This window comes from Vicugna pacos, chromosome 3 (genome assembly GCF_048564905.1).
Source record: "Vicugna pacos chromosome 3, VicPac4, whole genome shotgun sequence".
Classification (NCBI taxonomy): domain Eukaryota; kingdom Metazoa; phylum Chordata; class Mammalia; order Artiodactyla; family Camelidae; genus Vicugna; species Vicugna pacos.
Window position 1 is genome coordinate 37,062,581 of NC_132989.1, and position 26,826 is coordinate 37,089,406.

A 26,826-nucleotide genomic window follows, 5' to 3' on the forward strand; every position below is an offset into this window, starting at 1 on the left:
ACTGTTCACAATGAAAAAAAGTTGGAAACAACACATATGTTCATGACAAGAACACAAATAAGCTGTGGTGTGTTCACACAATTAATCACCATAAAGCAGTCAAAATGAATAAATTATGGTATATGTAGCAATATGGTTGAATCTCAGTAATACAATGTTTAGTAAAGAAATCACAACTCCAAGGTTATATAAAGCATGAGGTCTTCTAATAAAGTGACCAGAACTAAAATTTTAAATATACTTCTTGGGAAATATTTATATGCATAATACAATATAAAGAGGAAAGTGTGTGGATGAAGGACACAGACTTTAGAAAGATTACATCAAGTAAGGGAAAACAGAGTAATGAAATGAAAAGAACATGTGTTTAGATGTAGGCTAAACTGGTGGGTTCACTTGTACTTACTACATACATGAAAATATTGAACTAAATTTTTACCATAAATAAAAGCACATTGTATTGGGCTAGCAATGAGATTGAACCAACTTTTATGATTAATCCAATTCTATACTTATGAGAGGAGAGAATTCTAAGGAATTTTAATTAGTAATCATAGATAGAAAAAATATGCAACACATTCCAATATGACTTGACACAGAAAATAACTGGATAAATCAATAAGGGAAGTAAAATCCAGTTTTATCCATCTTTTCCATTTTTTCCCAGGTTAATGTTAACATTGTGGGACTACAGAAAGCATCCTGACTGTACCGGGCTTCAGCTATCTTACAGATTCACATCTCCATTTATGTACACCCTGAATTTATTTTTACTTCCTAGTAGAAACACTACTGCAGCATCTTAGGCACAATCAATTGTCTCTATTGCCTCACAGAAGACTCCATCCATTGGGGCAGGTTTCAGCCTCTCCAGTAGTGGTTTCTTGTGGTCAGAAGTTCTCTAACAAAAATTATATATCCCTTAAAATTCTTTTTCTTTTAATGGAGGTACTGGGGATTGAACTCAGGACCTCATCCATGCTAAGCATGTGCTCTACCACTGAGCTGTACCCACTAGATACTAACTACTATATATAAGATGGATAAACAACAAGGTCCTACTGTATAACATAGAGAACTATATTCAGTATCTTATAATAGCCTATAATGAAAAAGAACAGGAAAAGGAATATATGTATGTATAAATGAATCACTATGCTGTATACCCGAAATTAACACAACACTGTAAATTGACTATACTTCAATAAAAAAAATGAATAAAGTGAGAAAAAATCATATGTCACTTCATATAGCCCTGCACTATTCAGGTTAGTCTAGTACTAACATGTGGAAACTGAACAGAGGGCAAATGAACTATAACAAAAGGGATTGCAAATCATTCTGCAAAATATTGTCACAACACTTAACAGGTCATATTGTGATAATCTGTTCACATGTTTCTCTTCTCCATTAAAATAAACTTCTTGAAATTAGAGGCTGTATCATTTCAAGAATTGAATCATCAGTTTCTAGTGAGTGTCTAGTACTCTGCAGAGGTTTATTCAACGAATAAATAAATGAATGCTTATCATCTTATAATATATGACGTTATGTACATTCTTACATATCATAGGTAGGTTTAAAAGTTATGACAACAATCATTTTGATGGAGTAACGAAATACAATGGTCCCTGGAAGTGAACGTCAAAGCAATTTTTCTGGTGAGGGAATATATGTTTATATGCTATGTAAATACAATTTTCTCACAAATATCTGAGAATATAATATGGTATTATTCTTGAAGAGTAGGCTAAAGAATCATCTCCCCCATTAGACTCTCCATTTAGTAGAGCTTTTCTTAATTAACCAGGTCATTGTTTCCATTCCTTTCAAAATTGCATTCCCTAGGACTCAAAACACTGAAACTGTCACACGGCCCTGAAGAGCTCCCAGCTTGGCCATGCTCCTCTGCAACACTTTCTCTAACTAGCAAGAAATAGGGCTTTGAGCCGAGATAATTTCATGGAGTAGCACAACAGTTCATGGTGACATCTATATACACAATGAAGAGGAAAATGAAGGGTCTAGAAAGGATTAGAGAAAAGGCACCATGGAGCCTGCAGATAGAACAACTGGAAGACAGAGCACAAAGAATAAAAGTTAACCCCACTGTCAACTTCAAGACACCAATATAGTAGTTAATGGGAAAGGAAGGTACACAACCCAGGTAATAACAGTCCCATTAGCTCTTTGCAAGGGCTTAAAACTCTGGCTTTTTTGTTTTTTTAACCTAGTATTATGATCTCATCCTATCTAATTCCTATGTCTTCCTTAATGAAATCTAACAACGGGTATTTTACACTAGGGTTGCTGTCCTATACATACAGAGAATAATGTGAGATAATCTATAAGGTTTTTTTTTTCTTTAGGTTATATATGGAGAAGACAAGAGCAATTTAGTTATTAGGGAATCTTAAATGAAGAAAGATGAAACCCTGTAACCCTAAGCCAGATCACCAGAACTAACACTTTTTGTTCCCACTCACTCCTTCTTTATTCGTAAGATGCATCAATGAATTCTCTAAGATCATAAACTCTACATTTATTATTTAAGCAGAGAAGCTTTGTAAGGAGAAGAAAAATGAGAGGCCAAAGGCAAAAGAAATACAAGTAAGAGTTCAGGTGATAGAGAGCTACTCAAAAAGGAAGGTAAAAAATGCCTTCTTGCAGAACAGCAGTGTGGTGATAAAACGTCAGCGACACCTGAAAAGAGGCTTGTGCTAAATAATAAATGAACAAGACAACTGAGAAACAGAAGAGTTTGGAAGAAACAAAATACTCCATAAACATAATTTTTTTAAAAGACATCCACTTTAAATTTAAAACCTGGAAGCTTGGGAAACCTAGACCATTGGTGGTAAAAGGTGATTTTCCTCCCAGTACATGGATTAAGATGTGCACCAAAAAGTAAAAAAAAAAAAAAAAAAAAAAAAAAAAAAAAAAAAAAAATTACAGTAACTGTTAGGCAAGGATTTTAATAAAAAATGTAAACTATAATTTTAATAACAAACAAAAACCAGAAACAATGTTTCTTTTAAACAGGCAAGAGAACCTTAATGAAATGACAACAAGCAGAGAAAAAGCCACGCCTGAAATAAAGTAGACCGCAATCACCTGTTTACACAGCAGCCTCAACGAGGTTTCCATGTAGTGGGTAAGTGACAATTATGAAATGCTAATGAAACGGCAAAAGTGTAAGGGAGGAGTTCCAAACTGGTGTTTGGGAGAAATGAAGCAAAGCATTTTATACAGAAGAAAAAGGAAGCAAAAGAAAATTAATGTGAATAAACAATACATTACTTTAATGTATCAAATACAGAAATCTATAAAGGTAAATAAGACAGAAAAGCACACATGTAAAATTGACCAAAGATAAAGACAGCACCTCAGAATAAGTAGCAGTCTTATTATTATTATTTTTTAGTGCTGTCTTTGAACAGGACACACTTGAGGGTTAATATATGTTATCCAATTTGACAAAAACTTCTACGATTAATGAATAAATTTATGTACAAAACTGTAAAATAAAAATGAAAGAACTCTGAAATAATATGATTTAACACTGAATAAAATGACTTAAACATTTGACATTGTATTTTTCAGTCAATGGGGAAAAGATAATATTCTGACATACATAATCAGATTTGGTGAATTTTTAATAATATAAAATAAAATCCTGGCTATGTGTACTCACTTACAAAGGTGGACTGTGTGTCCAAATCAAAACTCTTTTTAAAAAATGTTTAATAGATTTGATTTTTAGTTTAAGGTTAACAGCAAATTAAATAGAAGGTACAGTGATTTCTCAAAAACTCTCTACCCCACACATGCAGAGCCTCAACCATTATCACCAAACATACCCCTCAGAGTGGTGCATGTCTGATGACCCTATATTGACATATCATTATCACCAAAGTCCATTGATAACATTAGAGTTCACTTGTGATGCTGTATGGACAATCTATGGGTTTGGGCAAATACATAATGACATGTATTCATCATGTTAAGTACCATATGGAACAGTTTCACTGTCCTGAAAATCCTCTGTTCTCTGCCCATTCATCTCCTCTCCCTCTAACCCCTGGCAATTATTGATCTTCTTGTCTCCATAATGTTGCCTATTCCAGAATAGCATATAGTTGGAATTAAACAGGATGCGGCCTTATTAGATTGGTTTTCTCACTTAGTAATATACATTTAAGTTTCTTCTATGTCTTTTCATAATTTAATAGCTCATTTCTTTTTAGTGCTGAATAACACTTCATTTTCCTGATGCACTACAGTTTATTTATCTATTCACCTACCAAAGGCCATCTTGGTTGCTTCCCAGTTCAGGCAAATATGAAGAAAGCTGCTATAAACAGCCATGTGCAAGTTTCTATATGGATGTAGATTTTCAACTCTTTAAAGTAAATACTATAGAGTGTGATTTGTGGTAAGAGCATGTTTACTTTTGTAAGATATCACTAAACTGTCCCCCAAAGTGAGAACTCTTTTTTTAAAAAATAATTTAAGAACACCTCAAAGATCTCCAAGTTTCATTAAGAACAAATGCTGGCAATTAATATAAAAACCTCTAATAATATGTCACATATATTTCATTTTACAATTCTATTTATGAAGAAGACTAATCATGGAGATCAAAAAGTAATATGGCCTTTCCCCAGAGAATAAACTATTTCAGAAAGTGGTAGAATATTTCATTTCACTCAGGCAGAGTTCTGAAATTTAGAATTTTACCTTTCTTTTTTAAAACTCATAGATCTGTAACTCAAAATGACTTTTTCAAGGAATATAAAGAAGCTACATCTCTATAAATGATGTGAAATGGACAAATGAATTTTGCAAATTATTGGGAACAAGTATTATGTAGACACAACAAGAAGTTACAGTTTGGCTCATAACTTGGTTTATGGACTAAGAATCTGTAACTTGTTGAAAAGGTTTGACAGAAATCATGAACTGATCGGTTTCATGTGTTTCATTACTGATGTGTGTGATATATCTTGGCAACAGAGCAGACTAAGTGTGCCTAAGTAGATTCCCCTTCGCCTGCCTGACAAACTCATTTTCATCCTAAAAGATAACTCATTTGTGACCTCGTCTGTGAAGACTTCTGAGATCTTTGCATGCTTGTTCCTCTGTGCCCCTTGAGAGTCTCTTTGCCCAAAGAAATCTTTTTGAAAAGCCTGTGCAATGAATAGAGAAGAAAGTGAACAGTGCATTTTGCTAGGTTATGATCTGATAAAGAAATCATCAAGAGTCCAAAAGTATCAACTGCTTTGCTGGTTTTCTGATTGCAAAGAATCTTAACTTTATGAACAAGCAGTTACTGAGAGTGACTCCTTATGATCTAGACATCAAACTGATTGTTCCTATTTATATCCTTTAAATTCTTTAGTACCAGTTTAAATACATCATCCATTATAAAACACATTCTCTATTTTCTCCACTGCTTTATGACACTCCCTGTATGGTTTTTAACCATCTATCTCCTTCACTGAATACTTTAAAACTTTCCCCATTCTCCCTTCTTTTCTAATTAAATGTTGATCTCCTACAAGGCACTGGCTGTCTCTTTAAACAAGAGTCCTATTTGCCCACAGGTTAAGCCCAATGCTTTACCCAGAACTCAGTAATTGTCACTTGTTATTCATCTAAATAAATTGATTATACACTTGGTGTTCAGAAAAATCAAAGAACACGATCTGGAAAGAAAACATTTGTGCAATAAGTCATATAACTCTTTTAAGTGTGTATATGTATATATGAAAATATGTTAAAAGTGCTTTCTTACCATTTTCTTTGGCTACTTTAATGAATGTAGAAATGTTTTTCTCTAATGAAGTTGGATATGAGATAAGGTTAACTGGGAGATGTGTCTGTTTCTGGTGGGAGTTATTTCCTATCAGTGTTCCTGACTATATCTGTGGTAAGAAACAGTTTGAGTATTGTTTTAACTGAAAACGTGGGGTCAAAAATCTACCTCTACCTCCTGTGGATCAACTTCACTAAGTCCTGTGATGTTGGGACTGCTCAGCCTTGGGAATTTACTGTGCAACATGAAAAACATCACAGTCTTTAAGATGCTCGCTGTACATCACATTTTGCAGTTAAAAAACAACAGACTCTTGTTAGATTCAAGTATATAGGTGACCCTTATATTTAAACCCACATTGTGGAGATTTTAGCCTAGTAAATGATTTCATTTTCTACACAAGATAATACACTTGCCAGCTGATTTATTTTAAATGAAACAAAACTAGGATGAGTGAGCGATATGATACCAAAGAAGCTGATGCACGTAGACTGCTATTCTCCAAAAACAGAACAGAAAGGCTGGCATCTGTAAACACTTAAAAAAAAAAAAGCTGACAAAGTCAGACACAGGCAAAAGAAAAGTCAGGCATGGAAGAAGAAAAGATTGTTTTATCACTTGGCAGAGACACAGAAGATCAGAACTGGAAGGATTCTTAGAAAGAATGCAGAACTAGCCCTTCATCTATGGATAAAAATGCTGAGGACAATGAAAATTAAGAATTTCCTCAGGGGTATATGGGTAGAAATGAAATGGCAAGAATTCAACACCTTGAAATCAGTATCCAATCATTATAGTGCCTATCTCAGGTATTAGCAAAGTGCAGGCCTCCAAACACTTTCACTCTCTTTTTCTTTCCTTTATCTTTTCACTGCTATAAAAGGTGTTATAACACACTGAGTAAGAATGTGATTTCACAAGCCAGACTTCCTGGGTCCATAACCAGTATTCTGTCACCTAGTAGCTGGGTTACCTGGGGCAAATTGCAGAACTTCTCTGTGCCTTGGATTCCTCATGTATAAATAAGGACTGTGGCATAACTTTTATTACAGCATTACATGAAAAATTAAATAAATTGTTACACACAAAAATTCTTAGAAGACTACCTAGTAGATAAGACATGCTAATGAAAGTTGCCTATTAATATTATAATAATTATTACTATGATTGTGATGATGTATTACTTCTTGGCATTCGCCTATTGTAAAATATTCAGTGCCTTTTTTGCTGAGATAAATCACACTGAGATAAATATTAAAAATATTAAAAGTATTTATCTGACACTAGAAATGAAATCGAATTAGCAATAAAAAAACCTCTCTACAAATAAAAGTCCAGGACCGGATGGCTTCACTGGGGAATTCTACCAAACATACAAAGAAGAACTCATACCAGTCCTTCTCAAACTCTTCCAGAAGATTGAAAAGGAGGGAATACTCCCAAACTCATTCTATGAAGCCACCATCACCCTGACACCAAAACAAGGCAAAGACACCACCAAAAAAGAGAATTACAGACCAATATCACTGATGAACATGGATGCCAAAATCCTCACCAAAATATCAGCAAATCGAATCGAACAGCACATAAAAAAGATTATACATCATGATCAAGTGGGGTTCATCCCAGGGACACAAGGGTGTTTCAACATACGCAAATCAATCAAAGTACTACATCACATCAACAAGAGAAAGGACAAAAACCACAAGGTCATTTCAATAGATGCAGAAAAAGCATTTGATAAAATCCAACACCCATTTATGATAAAAACTCTCACCAAAGTGGGTACAGAGGGAACGTATCCCAACATCATAAAAGCTATATATGACAAACTACAGCCAGCATAGCACTCAATGGTGAAAAACTCAAAAGCTTCCCACTAAAATCTGGGACAAGACAAAGACAAGGCTGCCCACTATCACCACTCCTATTCAACATAGTCTTGGAAGTCCTAGCCCAGCAATCAGGCAAGAGGGAGAAATAAAAGGGATCCAAAGTGGAAAAGAAGAGGTAAAAGTGTCACTATATGCCAACAACATGTTACCATATATAGAAAACCCTAAAAGGTCCACACAAAAACTACTAGAGCTGATTGAAGAATTCAGCAAGGTACCAGGCTACAAGATCAACGTTCAACAATCAGTTGCATTTCTTTACACTAACAATGAATCAGCAGAAAAAGAAAGTAAAGAAACAATCCCCTTTAAAATAGCACCCAAAGTAATAAAATACCTAGGAATAAATCTAACCAAGGAGGTGAAAGACTTATACACAGAAAACTATAAACCATTGATGAAGGAAATTAAAGAAGGCTTAAAAAAATGGAAAGATATCCCATGCTCCTGGATTGGAAGAAACAATATTGTTAAAATGGTCACACTGCCCAAGGCAATCTTCAGATTTAATGCAATCCCTATCAAATTACCCAGGGCATCTTTCACAGAACTAGAACAAATCATAATAAAATTTATATGGAACCACAAAAGACCTAGAATTGCCAAAGCATTACTGAAGAGAAAGAAAGAGGCTGGAGGAATAACTCCCCCAGGCTTCAGACAAAACTATAGAGCTACAGTAAACAAGACAGCATGGTATTGGTACAAAAACAGACATATGGACCAATGGAACAGAACAGAGAGCCCAGAAATGAACCCACAAACTTCTGGTCAGCTAATCTTCGACAAAGGAGGCAAGAATATACAGTGGAATAAAGACAGTCTCTTCAGCAAATGGTGTTGGGAAAACTGGACAGCAGCATGTAAATCAATGAAGTTAGAACACTCCCTTTCACCATACACAAAAATAAACTCAAAATGGATCTAAGACTTAAACATAAGACAAGATACAATAAACCTCCTAGAAGAAAATATAGGCAAAACATTATCTCACATACATTTCAAAAATGTTCTCCTAGGGCAGTCTACCCAAGCAATAGAAATAAAAGCGATAATAAATAAATGGGACCTAATGAATCTTACAAGCTTTTGCACAACAAAGGAAACCATAAAGAAAACAAAATGACAACCTACAGAATGGGAGAAAATTTTTGCAAACGATGAAACTGCCAAGGGCTTGATCTCTGGAATAAATAAGCAGCTCATAAAATTTAATCAGAAAAAAACAAACAACCTAATCCAAAAATGGGCAGAAGACCTAAACAAAAAATTCTCCAAGGAAAAAATACAAATGATCAATAGGCACATGAAAAAATGCTGAATATCACTAATTATCAGAGAAATGCAAATCAAAACTACAATGAGGTTATCACCTCACATCAGTCAGAATGGCCATCATTCAAAAGTCCACAAATGACAAATGCTGGAGAGGCTGTGGAGAAAGGGGAACCCTCCTACACTGCTGGTGGGAATGCAGTTTGGTGCAGCCACTGTGGAAAACAGTATGGAGATTCCTCAAAAGACTAGGAATAGACTTACCACAGGACCAAGTCATCCCACTCCTGGGCATCTATCCAGAAGGAACCTTACTTCAAAAAGACACCTGCACCCCAGTGTTCACAGAAGCACTATTTACAATAGCCAAGACATGGAAACAGCCTAAATGTCCATAAACAGATGCCTGGATAAAGAAGAAGTGGTATATTTATACAATGGAATACTACTCAGCCATAAAAACGACAACATAACGCCATTTGTAGCAACATGGATGTCCCTGGAGAAAGTCATTTTAAGTGATAAAAGCCAGAAAGAGAAAGAAAAATACCATATGAGATCCCTCATATGTGGAATGTAAAAAAAATAATCAACATAAATACAAAACAGAAACAGACTCATAGACATAGAATACAAACTTGTGGTTGCCAAGGGGGTGGGGGGTGGGAAGGGACAGACTAGGAATTCAAAATTTGTAGATACTGGAAGGCATAGGCAGAATAGACAAACAAGATTATACTGTACAGCACAGGGAAATATATACAAGATCTTGTGGTAGCTCACAGTGAAAAACAATGTGACAATGAATATACATACGTATTTTCATGTATAAGTGAAAAATTGTGCTCTACACTGGAAATTGACACAAAATTGTACAAATGACTATAACTCAATAAACAAAGTTAAAAAAATAAATTTAAAAAAATTGTTAAAATGAAAAAAAAATTTTTTCTGTCCCCTCTTATCAACATGTAACACAAATGTAACCTAAGCTGTCAAACTAATAAAAGCCTGAAGATGTTTAAATACATTAATTCATCTAATAGTTACAGTTGCTAATAGCTTACTATATTTCACTTGCCAGATACAAGTTTTATTTTAAGAGTAGTTCTTTTAATTATTTAAATTGTAAGACAATGTGTAGAGAACTACAGGATGCTATATAGGATCAATAGGGTCTATGTGTATGTTAAGGTCTTGACCGTGTGACAGGTTGCTTTTCATCTGAAAGAAAAACTAACCATTACAAGGAGAGAATAATCAATTTTAACTGAAGATTCTAACACGGGACTTCTCCCCTAATATACCAACATGTGACCAGTCTCAAAGTTATAGAAATCCTATTCAACATGATCAACCAATAGTTCTATATAACAAAAATAATTTTTAATTGGGAACACAAAATTGACTCAAAGTGTTTGTGCATATTTTGTATATTTTAATGTGTGAGTGTATGTGTGTGTATAATCAAACACACAAGTATCATTATATAAATAAATACAGAAAATATTTTTTTCTTCATTTAATGTGTAAAACTGAAACTACTGGACCTAATTCATTCTGGGGACTTCACTTTAAAACATACTTATTTTTCCAGGTACAACAATGTGAAAGTTAATAATGTTTATATTTTAATAGATCTTTCATTGAAATTGTTTTCAGAAACATTCTCTTATTTTCTCTAAAAGCAGTATGGAAAATATGTTATAAAATAATGAAAATCTAGCCTGCATTTCTAATAATTTCAGAGAGTTACTTGATTTTTTTCTTATATATCATTAAAAACCTTGTCCTTATGTCCAAATTGAAAAGCAAAATAAATGGAAGTCCTTACTGCTTTTAAGTACTTACCATCTGTGACCAATGTGGTTTTTGTATGCAAAGTACTAAGCGAGAGCAAGAGGAGAGGACTTCTGAAATATTAACTTTAAAAACTACACCAAATAATTTAAGTGACAAATCCCAAGTTATATTAAAGTGACAGGACTGAGAATTTCTATTTATAACCTATCCGTATATATTAACAAATCTCTGAAGAAGACTGTATTCTTTGGGGTGGGAAGTAGGGAGAGAGAAGATCAGCTCAGATATTAGAAGAAGCTGAGAGACTGAAACAAATGATGGCACAGTCTATTTAATCACAATCTAGAGGAAAGGGAATTTTAGACAATGGACAGTGATTATTTCAATATCATTGGCAAAATGATTACACTTAAACTAGGAGCTATTTAAATGTATAGTCAAAAAACACCCATATTTTCAAATACAGTTTTCACCAAGCTTGGAACTTAATTCCATCTGACTACCCACAATCAGATATGTTAGGCAAAGACTGGTATCCCAAGCTCTGTAACAGTTAGTTTCCACTGTATATCCTAAAGTGTCATTTGCTTTTCGTTATAACTCTTGACAAGTTGGTTAATGTGACCAGACCCCTGGGAAAATGCTCTGCTCTCAGTGTGCAGACCTACATGTGCTTTGAGCCAGGACCAAAATTATGGCACTTTCACTAAGGTGGTACCACAGATGGGTCTTGTGGGACCATCAGCTGTTCCTCCCCAGGAGACTCAAGATAGCCCCATGGACTGAGTGCTTGTTGCTAACTGTTTTTTTTGAAACGCTGTATTACATAACAACTATGTATGATGAACACAAAGTATGGAAAGCTAGCAGCAAAATATCAACAGTAACAATAGTAATAATAAATAATCACCAGTTGAACATTTACTAAGGCTTTATAGGGATTATCTCATTTCATTCTCAGGATGTTCTCATGAGAAGAGTATTATTATTATTGTTGTTGTTGTTGTTATTATTATTATCATCATCATCATCCTCATTTTTTATGAGGACACTGAAACCAAAGAGATATAAACTAATTTGCCAAAGTCAAACAGCTAAATGGAAGTGGTCAAAAGTAAAACTAGATGGTCTGACTCGAGGGATATACTCTAAGCCACCATGCAATGGAGATTTATTTTGTTTGCTAGGAGGGAAGACTCATTTAAGATAATGGCTCACCCATCTTATTCAGTACCTGAGACAGTACTTTGAATCTGGAAGCACGAAAAAATGTGTTGGATTGAGTTGAAAAGCCTTCAAGATCATTAGGACTATGAACTCAGAAGTCAGCAAGCTGACCAAAGAGACAACACTTTAAGTAAAAAACAGGTTTCAATAAGATTCTTATCTTCTTCAATATAACCAAAAAGTTAGGATGCTAAGTCCTGGATGTTTAATAAACTCCTTCTAATAGCTGTAATATTTTCTCTATTTCTCTTCTAGAGAGTGAGCAGTAACTGTATCATTGTATCACTGTATTATAATCACTTGAAAAAAGGATTTTGAATGGCCTTTAATACTTGTAAATCTCATTAATGTGCCCCTTTATTTTTAATTTTGTCTTTCCATAATCTAATAGACTATATTAGATAATCTAAGTATAAACTATTCACTATATTATCAAAGGAAAGAATATAAACCTTTATTAACAGATAATGTGGTGGTGGTTTTTTAAACAAGACATGGTTGAGACTGACAGTCCTGTATGGTAATTATTTCACAAAGAAAGAACACAGATTATGTATTTCAAAAGTTAATCAATTATTTTTAGTAGACGCTTCCTAGTACTAAAATATCAATATTTAATATTAATTTTGCTGGCACTGATATTACTGTAGTGTGTACCTTGCATACAATTTATCAGCCAGGTGCAACAAGGATGAGCAGCTTTGACAGGCATTTCCTGGGAGCTTAACTGAGGAAGACGTATGGCTGTAACAATCTTCATTTTTTTTTCCAGATTGAAATTATGCCTGGCTAAACCATATGGCATAGAATTTTATAACCTTTATAATAATTTCATCTGTTCATTTGAGCAGAGTCTAAGCAGTTACTTGAGGGGAATACTGACCCTATCCTTTTCACCTCTGTGTATGGTCTTCAGCACAAGGTTTTGTTAGTCTATGGGATCATCAATCTCAACTCCAGTCAATAGTCTCTTGACGGGTGTGCGTGTTTATTCAGCAGAAGAGCTGCTGTTCACTCACCAGTCACTCCATCTTATTTAAGGCTCGGTTTGAGAGAAATCACCTGGAAAGTGAAAGGCTTGAAGTGTTTCATTTTTTACTTATTCAGATCAGCACCAGAGCAAGACCAGCATTCTCTCAGCCACCTCCACCTGAAGCATTACTTATACTAAATTCGTTTGATATTATTTGGCTAGCTTATGCTGAAAGTCAGAATGAGAAATGGTCCCATGAAATCAGTACTTAAATATACTACATGGATGGGGGGGACAAACGTAATTTCTTTATGTTGTCGTCCCTTCCCTGTGGTCCCCTCTCCAAACCTATAGAAAAACTTCAAGACTTGGAGTATTCTGGGGAGGGGAGGCAGGAAGTAAGGGTCCTCTGTGCTCTGCCCTCTGGTGGGGGTGGTCCTGACAGAGAGAATGTGGGGAGGAGGTGCCCAAAGTCGGCTCTCCTCTGGGACCCACTTGGGGGCAGCATCCTGGGTGGGTGCCCAGGTCACGGCCAGGGACAGGGCACGCCCTTCCCCTTTCAGGCTGCTTACTGCAAGGCCCCATGCCCCACAACTTTCATCTCATTTCCTTACTTTCATGTTAACACATTTTGTTTACATAGACCAGCAAGATAAATTCCCTATGTACTCAACACAACAATAAGAATTCATTGATAGACACAATCGCTTTGTGTCTATCTTTCAGACACTCTGGATTATATCCCTGGACAAGTTTCTCCTTTTTTGACTGCCTCTAAGAATGTGAGAGCCTAATTCTTGGCTCACACATCAAAGCATATGGGTCATTATGGCATGATCGTTAAGCATTACTCTGGACTTTGTTACAAACTGCCTTCAAGTTTTTAAATTACTCCCTTAATTTTAGCACTCTTGTATGTTACGTACTCTTTTAAAGTGACATTTTCCTGAATAGGTACATATAATATAAATAAAGTCAAATGATCATATTTACAACCTGTCAGATCATTTGCCCACAAAGTTCTCATCAATCCCCAAGCTCAACTGAGAGAGAAGGGTAGAGAAGGAAGAAGAGTCTATTATTTGCAGTCAGAAAGGTATATTCCTGAGACATTATACCCAGGCTGAAAACTTCACTGACTGCAGAGAACACTGAAATAGAAGCAAAGCTCATCATGGTCTGTCTAGTTACCAGTACTCCTCAGTATTCACATGCAGGCCAGATGAAATAATGACCCAGTATTCAGATCACCTTTGCGTTTGTAATTACACACTTTCTCGTGGTACTTGAATGAGTGTTGATATTGTCACAACTAATAACCATGAATAAAAACCAAATACTCAAAATGGATCTGCTATTTTTTAATTTGTGGTCATGGGGATGGGGAGTGAGTCACAAGAAAAGATACCTACAAGGGCCAGCAAGGTGATGAAATAAGTGAACTTTGGCAGAGTTTGTGGTTAAATGGAAAGAGTGCAGGTTGGAATTTATCTTAGAATGATTGATACCATCTGGAAATAAGAACCCTAACACGGCTGATTATCCTGCCAGAAATGTGTCAATTTTCAGAAGACGTCAAATGATTTCAAAAGTATTTTAAAAATTAAAAGTGCTACGCAGGCCAAGGAAACAGCCTGCCAGTCTATGAATTTTAGTTTAAAATGTATATAAATACTCCAAAGACAGCTTGTGTTTTTTAAATAAAACCCAGAACATTTTCAAAATAGCTCTTGGATTTAGATTGCACAGCAAATCATGAAGAGCTTAAAATATTTGTATTTGTGTAGCCATATATATATTCAATAATTCATTAGGTTACACAAATCTATGTGATTTTGGAGGAAAGAATGAAAATCAACTACTCTGAAGAATACTAAAAACTTACGTTGTAATTATGATGATGTAAGAGTACATGTTAAAAAAGATATTTAACCTAATTTGGCAATATTCTAAACACAGCTTAGGGATCTCAGATGATGATTATAAAGTAAATATTGAGCTTGACTGAAGCTTGTATGTTTAATTCAATCAAAGCAGAAAAATAATTAGGAATTGGGGATAATGGATATTGTTTATGGTGTCCTTCGGGGGCATATGTTACTAAACTTCACATGACTGGGATATCTATCCCCAACCAACCAGATGAGTGTATACAGATTCCACTTTACCACATTAGCTCTGTCCAAAATAAAATCATATGCTGATTGTATTCAATTTTTTTCATCTCCTGATCTTGCTATGTCATGTGACAGTAGACAAGTCAGCTTACATTTGGAGGTTATTTATTAAGAAACACAAATGCTGTGAAAATGGAGCTTCATTATCATTACCGTTTAAGTCATTTATTTATTTTTTAACTCCACATTAAGAATTATTCTCAAAAATACATAAACAACACAGCCTAAGATACACTTAAAAGAAAACTGATTTAAAGTAACAAAAATGTTTAAAAGGTAATGTAGATCTAGATGTGTAATAAGCACATGTGCATGCACACACACACACGAAAATAGTTGGAAAAACAGCAAATGAATAAACACACACAATATTCAGACGTCACAACTCCTCTTCCCAGAGGCTGGTCACATATTTGGCCCTAAACTTGCTAGCAGCCAAGGCCAATGGTGAAATATGATTAATTATAGGAGAGTCTCTAAAGAAAGAAGAAATTAATGTCTCTGATTTCATTTTTGATATTCTGAAAAGAGAGAGACCTTTGCTACAACTCCTCAAAGGATTAATGCTATGTAATATATCTCCCTTATACTAAGTACAGGGATGAGCTGCATAGTGTCTTATAACATCTGTCACTATAGCCCAAAGGTACCTACCACATTAAAGTATAAAACATCAAGTAATCAATATCGTGGAGTATATACAACATAGTAAGATAACATCAGTTACATATTCCTAATGACATAGGCTTACTTTGAGTGAAGGTCATAGTGTATGTAGAGCAGGGTTTCTTGACCCCAGCACTACTAACATAGTAAACTTGGTATTTATTGGGAGGAGCTGCCCTGTACATTAGATGATGTTTATCAGCATTTCCAGCCTCAACCCACTAGATGCCAGTAGCCTCCTTCTCCTAGCTGTGACAACTTAAAATACACCTAAACATTGCCAAATGTCCCCTGTGGAGAAAGACAAAATCACCCCTGATTAAGAAGCACTGCCCTAGAGGAATGGATGACTGCACAAAATCGTCCTTAAATAGTATTTCTTTCAGCTGAGGCTTTGAACGCTCTTAAGTGACTGTCAACTCAAGCTTAGTCTGTCTCAGAAGTACTTGGAGTTCAGGTATTTGTCAATGAGAGAAGTATCAATAAGTGTAGACATTTAGACTTGAAAAATTAACAACACTGCTGTTGTTTGAGGGAGAAACATCTAGCTATTTTCCACAAACTTGCCTTCTCTTCTTCCTGGACATACAAATAAGGCATTCACACCCTCCCTTGTAGATAAACTTGGTTGTGTGACAGAATTCTAGCCAATGGAATGTAAGCACAAATGATGAGGACCACTTATGGGTAAGTCTTACACGAAGCAGATCTGAGCCCTCCTTACTGTTTTTCACCATTCTTATTAGACACAGAAAATGACTATCACCGGGGAGATGATGAATGCACAAGATGGAAGGAACTTTAGTTCTTGAAAGACAACTGCAGAAAAGCTAACACTCAACAAGGGACCCCTGTGCTGGACTGTGCTGCAAATAAATAACTTTCAGTGTGTTTGAGGTAATAAATAATTTGGGTCTATATATTACAGTGGTTTAGCTTATGTTAAATAATGCAATAGGATTAATAGCTTCTTCCAAACATATAATATATAGAGAGCTTTTTATGCCATTTCATGGTTTATGCATTAGTTTATCGCATGCATATTTGTATGCAGTATTACATGAAAATAAGTTTTCATAAATACTTTCTTTTTGTCCTCAAGGGTATTATTTTGGAGTGATGACAGAGCTAGCCGATAGAAGACATGAATACAGCAGAATAAAACAGTAAATAAGGAAACAAATTATCTGGCACAAGAAATCTAAAGATAAAAGTTACAATATTACTAAATTCCATTACTATTACTATTGCTAGTCAAGGGATGCTGAAGTTAAAGTAAATGGCTTTTAATTCTTAGATCTCCTCTCCTCTATGAATCCTCTATAAACTGATCCCTCTAACCGTAGCAGGTACTGATGGGTGTTTCTCACTGACCATGTATCAACTGTGACCTTGTAGTTTTAGCTATCTCCTGTCTCCTAAAATTATGAGAAAGATTAGTAGCCCCTTGAGGTTAGAGCCAGGGTCACAGGTAATTTCCTTTGTCTGTAAGCATTTAGCATATGGGCTCCAATTTAGAGATTCAGGGGGGAAAAATGAAATCAGAGAATCTGGCCCAAGTGTGTGTTTGGTGGGAATGGAACTAGGAAGACGTAACTTTAGATGAAATATTGCTGAAATGAAGAGTTTCACAGGCTCTCCCTGATATAACCAAAGAAAAAATGAAGCCAAAATTTCCCAGTCTCCTAAAAGGAAAATCTAATGGTGCCTTCTGAAATTGGCCATAAATGGGCAATGGCTAAAACCACAAGAAAGCTTCAGATATGGTGTTTCCACTGAGTACATGTGGTAATGGAGTATGCACAATGACATCTCTGCCAACCCAAAGTAGTAGAGGTAGATTTCTTGAAAATCACAGAAAAGAAAAAAAATCCAGGGTTTTTGAAATAAATTACTGAAAACCAACCAGTGTGTTTGGATATTAGTAAAACCGTATTCCTTTCACGGTGCTCTTTCTGAACTTTATGAGCTAAGTAACTTAGGGAAAGTGCCCTTTGGTTGGGAACAAAGACACAACAAATTTAATTCATAAACATGTAGATAACTATAGTGAAAATAGCTATAGTTTCCTAAACATGTTTGTATTTTATAAAAACTGAAGTCTTGAAGGATCAACTAAAACCTAAAATTCCTTGCAAAGCTATGAATGGATCACCAATGATAATGCAAACAGGAACTCATTCCTAAAGTTAATGAACTGAAATGTTCTCGCGTCTATCATGAGTTGGTTCTGTGGACTGTGGATCAAGAATCATTCAGCTTTTCTGTGAACAGCTACACGGTCAATATTTCAAGTGTTGCAGGTGATTTGCTCTTTGCCATGACCACTTAATTTTGCCATTCCAGTGCAAAACCAGACATAAACAATCAGTAACCAATGAGTGCGGCCCTATTCCAATAAAATCCTGTTTACGTAAGTCCGGGGTGGGCCATAGTTTGGTAACACTAAATCTATATCATATTACCAAAATAAACATCTGCTAAAAGTCATTCTTCTATATATAGTGAGTGAATTTTAAAAGTCTAAAAAATCCTTTGTGTGACTGTTGTTACATTCACTGACATCTTTAATTTGCTTTCGCATTTTTGGGTAAAACACTACTGAGAAAATTGCTATAATTATTTAAAGGCTGTTAAAATTGGAACTCAGCCCTAAAGCTACTTGTCTTGAGTGGTAAATAGCACTTCTACCCATGAAAATAAAAATGTTAAGTGGGAGTTCTAGGCAGTACCTCAGTAGATCAGTTTGCATCTATCCACTGGGAGACAATCCTCCATGTGTCTCTAAGATTGCTGCACATCTGAGAATCAGAGGCACTGGAAGTTTGTGTCTGCACTATATATGCAGAGATTTTAGTATAGCGAACAGCTCAGAAGACAGAGTACCTCCACTTTTTCACGTTTGCTTGCTGTCCCATATAATAAAGATGGTATCTTTCCTATAAGCTAAAATTTGAGGTTTACTTACAGCCTATCATAAAAGATTCAGGTTCTTTGTTTCAAATTAACAAGGGAGGCCTGAGAAATTAGGATTAAAAAATATTCATTGTACCAAAATGCATGCAAATTTCTCTGAACTTTTATCTTGTAAACTCTCTGCTATGCTTAGATGTAAGTGAGGAGTTCTTACAACCATTGGTGTGTGAGGGCAGGTTTCTACCAGTTTGAAACATGCAAGTGTTAAATTTTCAGAAATTTTGCAAGATGGCTGTTAAAACATTGGTAGCCTGAAATCAGCCACAGTGAAATATTTACACCACATAAATCAGAAAATAATACAGATTATAAATCAGGGCTTTTTCTTTTTTTTTTCATGAAGACATTTCCAGCAAATAGCTTATGCTGCAATTAAAGGCTACAAGTTCCATCCTTTGGTGCCTTTTCTAAATTTACAAATGGATGTTGTAAAATATCCCAAGGTAAATGGATATGAATATGGTACATCAAATGTATACTTACTGTACAAATTTACTAAGTGTTTATTCTTACAGAAGACTTTATTATATCACAGTTGCCAAAACAAAAACCCAAACAAGAAATTTTAAATGCTTTAATTACCCATTTAAATACCCTGTTTCTATTTCTAGTAAGAAGGAGCTTAGTCATCATTCACATAGTAAATAACATGCAAAAATGTAAGAAATTCAGCACTGTAATCATCACTCTCAAAGTCTGAGAGAAGTTGAGAAAAGGAATGAGGTGTTAAAGAACAAATGACAAAAAACTGTAACTACCAAATTTTGTATGTTCTGAAAAAATAACTTTTGCCCCCAAAAGGATGAGGATTGCCCCAGAAAAACTGGATTACATCCTTACAAAATGATTATGGACAGCTAAAGAAGTTGCTTATCTTGCCTCAAGACCTTTGACTACTTTGTAAGAACATGCACCAATAATAACGTAACTGAATATAGTCAAGGTTGTGGGCACTATCTTCATTATTATCATTTATAGGTCAAGGTCACCTTCCCTGAAGATTCTACACAGTACTTTACTCTTGTAGTACAAGAGACCCATATTGCCATATTGACAAAATGGTTCTGACCAAGGAAAGCATATTAACACCTCCTGATTTTTGCTAAATCAGACTATAAACCAATTTTCTTGAAAATGGCTCCAATAGTGATGAGGAAACCTGACACATACATCCAACAGCAGAGTATTTTCCAAACCAAGTAATCAGCAAACAAAACATCACCTCTTCTGAGAATCAGGAAGAAAAAACAATATTGCCACAAATCATAGCATATGCATGTCTAAACCCAGTATCACCACCAGCTGAAATGGGAAAAGGGATGCAACTATTTCATCAGAAGATCCCTTTTGTACGTTTGGGAAAGACAGGAGTTAGAAGGAGAACTCTGGCCTGTACTACTGTTAATGATTTCTATCCTTGCAGATTGAGCTGGTCTTTGAGATTTAATTACTTGCTGACAAATGAATGAAAAATAAAGAGCAAATGCTTCAAAAACTTTTGTGATGTGGACCAAATACTTGCTCTGTATGAGGTGCATAAGGACTGTGCTTCTCCAACTTTGATATGCATACGCATCACCTGGGCAAGTTTTAATATTTCAGATTCTGATTTGTTTAGTGGGGTTAGACCATAGATTCTGCATATCCATCAGGCTCTCAGACAATGGCAAAGCTGATGGTCTTCGGAGTAGCAAGGAATTAGTGTTGATGATACATTAGTCTTAACAACTCTTAATTATATTTCCCCATATAAAACATTAATAACTAAAATCTATAATATTGTCCTAGACATACCTTCAGATATTTCCTCAGGGAGTACAGCTCTGATGCTCAGGATCCCTGCTTCTTCCATACATTTTTCGGCCAGTTGGTCCAGAGTGAGCTAGAATAAACATGGTTACACTAATATCAGGTCTCCAAACTTGCTCTAGTACTAATCTTGTTCAGCCTCTCATTAGAAGCCTTAATATGCTTTATGTTACTGACGAAACGGGTTCCCTAAAACCTATTCAAACAAAATCATGTAACTACTACAAATTTTTTATATTATCTTTTACTTTGCTCATCCTGACCTGGACCATTGCCACCTTGGGAAATTATATTTCAGTTGCTGGATCCCAGATGAATCTAGTTGCATCTGTCCTCTGTGTTCCAGCCAGTTTGTCTGAGATTCAACATCTGGGTTACATACAGATATTGTTCAGGATGAGACTCACCCTTGGAGTGCCTACTTCCCCTGCTGAGCGACTGATAAAGGCTGAACTGACATAGCTATGTGTGGACTGAATAACTGCATTCATTACAAATAGAACAAAATGAGAACTGTTCTGAAAAAGTTTTTCTTTTCCGGCACATTGTATTTATACGTAATTCAGAATTTGCTGAGATTTGAGTTTTCTGGAATTAAAATGCAGTTTTCCTGTGTCTCAAACTAAAAACTAGTATCAGGTACTGATCGTACAGTTCTGAACCTTCAATTCCCCAAATGACTCAACTTTAACATTCCTGACTCTTCAGGATGTATGTTAAAATATTTATGAGTGCTTCATATCTTAGGAATATTGTCTATAAAGGAGAGCATCTCCTGTTCACTATAAACAAACACAGAGGCAAATTTACAAATGTTAGTACCAGTGTGTCTGCAACTACAAATAAATATTGGTTCATTTACTGTAATATTCTTCTTTGTTCTAATATCACCACCTCCAACTTTATTCATTTGCTTTTATGCCTATTACTTGTTCTTTTATTAGTATTTTCAGAGAAAACTTTTAGGCTTTTTATTTTCACTGCTTATCTGATTTATTAAATTTGGATTTTTGTTATCTGTCTCCATTTGCTTTATTTTGTTTATTTACAAAGATTCTTCAATTAAATGATTTCTTCACTTTAAATTGTTTCAACATTTTTTTATCATTATAAGGATAATGTATTCCTACTGAAAAATTTTAGAGTACAGAATATGGTGACCCTCAACCACCTTTACTTTATACAAGAAATCTCTCCTTTATTTTAGCTCATACACTTGAAGTATTATATTATACATAATTTATTGCAAGGATTTTAAAATTAAAGCTCAGTATTTAGTCATAGTTGATAGATATAGATACACAGATACATATAAGTTATTTTCCTTTTTAAAACTTGTATAGTTTTCCATTATTTGAGTGTATCTTAACCGAATGAAATACTCTAATACAGATACGTATTTTCTATGTTTCTCTTCTTATGTTGCTTTGAGCATACTTATACACACACCACTGTGCTCCACTGTATTTATATTCATAATATGGATTCCTACATGGTAAATTTTATATGAAAGAGTATGAAAATTTAAAAATTTGAAAGATACAGTAAAAGTTACCCTGTATACTTTGTACCAATTTTCATTTTCACCAAAAGTGTTGGAGAGGGTCTATTTCTCTCCTCTCAATGATCTAATCATTGCCATTTTACTAGCTGTGAAATTACATTTTGTTCTACTTTGCATTTATTTTATATACATGAAATTTTCTTTTAAAAATCACTTATATCTTTGAAATTATTAGTAAACCTTCATATTGAATTACATCTCTGGTTCAACTAGTGGAGTGTTTCTATCGGTCATCACGGTTGATGCCAATGAATTTCATATTCGTTGTTTCTGGTAGTTAAGTTGTCAGGCTGGAGGCTCAGGTAGTCACTGTTCCAATAGTTGCATTGTAATCACGTACATGAGAAGTCAAATCACTGAGTTCTTCCAGGTTGTCTAATCCTGATGGATGTTATTTGACATGCGAGTAGCTGCCAAAAGGCACTTAAAACCTTTGAGAGGATATAGCGCACTACAAAGGTTAATATGATGAATCTAAGGAGAAAAACAGCTAAAGATGAAAAATTTCTCCAGAGCAGAGATTCCCAGAAGCCAAGATTTAACCAATCAAATAAATCAAATGAGCTACAATCAAATTCAGGTTTTACCTTTCTAAGCCAACCTTCCTTTTTTTTTTTTTAGAAGAATGTACAACTGTGTTTCTTTTTCTTTTCTTTTTTTGTTGAGTGATTTATGTAGGCCGAACATGATGTCTCAGTAATCACATATCCTCATGATTACTTAGGACAAGATGAACATGAAGATGTTTTCTTTCAGGAAGTAGTGTTGCAGGTGAGCTTCCACCAAAATTAGGCCTCCATGTGATGTAGGCAATCAGGTAATTTAATAAGAGGCATTTCTATGAATTTTTTTAAAAAGGTTAATAATTTGAGTAAATTATAAACTCAGTTTCTGAGTTTGGAGAACAGCCAGTTGAGAACATTTCTGGATTTGAGTTCAAAGCATCTTTGGGTAGAATGAGGATGGCAGTTTCAACCTGAGGGATTTTCCTTGTTTGCAATTTGACTGTCTTTGATGATATTACCAGGTGTTCTGTTGAACTTTCTTGAGTGACTCATACAGCAATAAGCATAAGGTTTTTTCATCCATGATCTACTGTGTTGATTTCTCTGAAGTTTAAAAGTAGATATCAAAACCTCAAAGACAATTAACAGAATTAAATCTGATAATGGGTACACTATACTTTTTTTCTGAAACATTTTTTCCCCTAATTATCCCATTTTTATCAAAGATAATTGCAATGAAAACAATGTTTATAAATTAAGTCTATTCTTACTATAAATTTAGATTATTTATATAAATATAGTAAGAATAGTAATTTTAAGCATATTCTCAAATATGACATTTTAGTCAAAGCTTTGGTAATATCCAGGGAGCTTTATTGGCTCCATAAAGTCAACTCCATTTCTTTAAAATTATTTAGTAATAAGAAATCTCAGATTAGATCTTTAAAATCTATCTAGGCTAAGAAGCCAAGCTAAAATCTTGTCTAACAGTGTCTTGTTATAAGGAGAATAGATTCTTATTGAATTTATGGAAATACATATACTGTCATGACAAAGAAGAATACTTAAGAGTTTCTGACTTCTGGAGGGATCAGGAGAAAAAGATCAACGTTTCAACTTTAATTTACAAACGTATACTTTATCAAATTGTTGTAAGTTATAGGTAGCTTAAAGAAGAGGAGAAAAGGAGGCCGTTTAAATATGAAAAATAAAACATTAAAGAACCAGCGGAGGGTGGGAAGGGATAGACATGATTTCAAAATTGTAGAACAGATAAACAAGATTACCCTGTATAGCACAGGGAAATATACACAAGATCTTATGGTAGCTCACAGAGAAAAAAATGTGACAATGAATATATATATGTTCATGTATAACTGAAAAATTGTGCACTACACTGGAATTTGACACAACACAGTAAAATGATTATAAATCAATAAAAAAAGAACCAGCAATGTCTCAAAGTCATAAAAATTATAATCAGTTTTATGAGCTCAGTCTCTTATAATTAATTCTTGTTCTGCTTGATCATGGGTTAGCAGCTTTATGAATCAATCAGTTTTCCACAGAGTTTAGAAATTCTTATTCTAGTCAAGGATATGAATTTAAAGTTATCAGAAGCCTATATTCTAGAGTATTTGTCAGGGTCTTTTCCATGGATCTCTGAAGATAAAGAATTTCAGCCTGTAGTTGAATAGAAATGCTTTGAGAGAAGAATAAAGAGTAAAACAATAACTGTGAGTGACAAAAATAGTTAAAAATAGTCATGGTTTAAGAGCTGGTGAGAGTCCACCAAAAAAATGATGCAACTGACCATCAAATTTTTATTTTTGTGATATTCAGTACTGTACAATAATAACTGATTATGATTCATAACAATACACTATGACATATCATATTTTTAGGAATTTTATATAATTTGGAATCATTCATTTTAATAATATATATGCCATATAAATGTTACCTAAGAAGTTTAAGTATTACTTTTTATTTGACATTTCTCACACAATTTAATGTGTCAATTAAGTCTAAATAAAATAACATTTCTCTTTTTATAAGGTGAGAGAGCAACTCTTAGGACCTCCCGGAGACCCTCTGGAAAATCCCACGGTTACTTTAAGGTCAAAAACTTCACTCAGAATTTGATTTGGGAAAACTTGTTAAAAACATCAAAAAGTTTAAACCTTGATCAAATAGGAACCTAAGTTACTGTAAAACAATACTTAGCTATCCATTCAATCAAAATGATGATGAAAGATACCAAAGGCAAATACAGAAAAGTTACATAGCTGTAAAAAACCTTAGCTCTTTTAATATTTAAAAGATAAGGTTTTTTTAAGTAACCGAAGACCTGATAATGAAAATGTGCATAAGGCACACCTATGTTTTCTAAAACATAGGATATTTATTTCCTGGGAAGATTATATTAAAAGCCAAAAAAACAAACAAACAAAACAACCCAAAAAACCTCTCTTTACAATCTAAATTAAAAGACAATTAAACTTATTTTGTACAAGACATTATTGAATCTCATTTTTAAAACCCTTATAAATAAACCTATTTAATTTAGCCAACCTTGACCTCAAACATAAAATTTCTTTCTCATGAATCATCCACAGCTTTCTGAACCCATTTAACTTCTGTCTTATTCTTTTCCTTTTTTATTTTGGAACAACCAGTCATTTTGTTTTAGACAACACTAGTCTCTTTTTCCTTAACAAAAACCCATCACATATTCCTTGCATACTCTTCATATATATATATATATATACACAACCTATTTTCTTCCCATACCTTGTGTACAAAGTGGTTTCCCTTCACTCTTATTGTTTATAGTAGTTGTACTCTTACATATTGATTATATAATTTAACTATTAATAATCTTTATTTGCCAATGAAAGCTAGGGAGCAGGCAATTGTGAGCTATCCTATATTAGCATCCTATAGTAGATTAGCATATGTGTATTATAAAACTTACACTTTTTAGAGACATGTCTTTTATAATACAACTTTTCACATGGCATAAATGTATTTATTCATAGACCCACACATCTTTTGTTTCTCCATGAAAAATCAAAAAGTCAAAGGTAGACAAATTTAAACTTATGTTCAGCAATTAATGTCTCAGTAAATTATCTTATTTGGGAATAATCTAGATATTCAATGAATATCCATTATTTAGTTTAATTTAGTATAAATTTTACCTTTCTTACATTTATTTAAATTACTTATTTCTAACACTAATGCTTAGAATAGACATCAAACTGCTAACAATCATCTTAAAGTATTTTTTTATGTTCATAAATTTTGTAACATAGAGATCACATGAGCTTATTTGACTAGAAAATTCAGGTAGAAAAAGTTGTATGTTCACATTACATTTAATACTGAGAATTTTGAAGACAAGCCTTATTTTTAAACCAACAAACTTAAATTAGCTTTTATTTATCAAAGATTATTCCAGATCATGTGCATTTGATATTTAGGTTAGTTTCTCTGTTTGAGTTTTAGGAATACTGAATTTAGATAAGCCCTTATTTTTAAGCCAATTAAATAGAACTGATTTAAAATATAATTTATACATGATATAAAAACATACATAGATACACATAAACATATAGACACAGAGATCTCATAGTTTTCATTTTAAAATTTTAACCATGTTTCAGGTACAATAATGCAAAACTCAACAGAATAGCTGAAACCAAATTGGGTTTATGGCAGATGGACTAAGTTACGGTTACCTCCTCAGATGGCCAAATATTTTTACTGAAGTTTTTATTCACATGATATATGGATTTCTTTAAAGAGAAACTATTTTTGGAGTCATTTGTCTTTTAGAAGTTTCTGCATACCAAAGACTGCATTCCACAGCATCTCCTAGAGGTTTGAGATCTCTCTTATCAAGGGTGCGCCTTAAGGTTAAAGTTTCCCCAAAGTGGCCACTGTAATTCCAAATTATCCAAAAGTTCACCCATTTTTTAAACAGGCACAAGATTCTGGTACATGGCAGATATACCTCCAAGAAGCTGTTTTTCAAAGAGATGGAGAAAGAGTTTTAGACCAGGTGGCACCCATCTTTGTCTTTAGAGTCCCTTGACATCTTTTTTCTTTTTCAGTTGAGGTATAGTCACTTAC

At 34.2% G+C, this 26,826-nt stretch overlaps 1 protein-coding gene across 10 annotated transcripts in view; it reads right to left on the reverse strand.

The window, feature by feature from the left end:
* LOC107034844 (protein FAM170A-like) overlaps positions 1-26,826 on the reverse strand; it is a 591,285-nt gene that overhangs the window by 273,253 nt on the left and 291,206 nt on the right. For all 10 annotated transcript variants that reach the window (XM_072957842.1, XM_072957840.1, XM_072957841.1 and 7 more), the window contains one exon: positions 20,605-20,692. The gene's annotated coding sequence lies outside the window, so the exon portion shown is untranslated. The remainder of the gene's footprint in view (positions 1-20,604; positions 20,693-26,826) is intronic.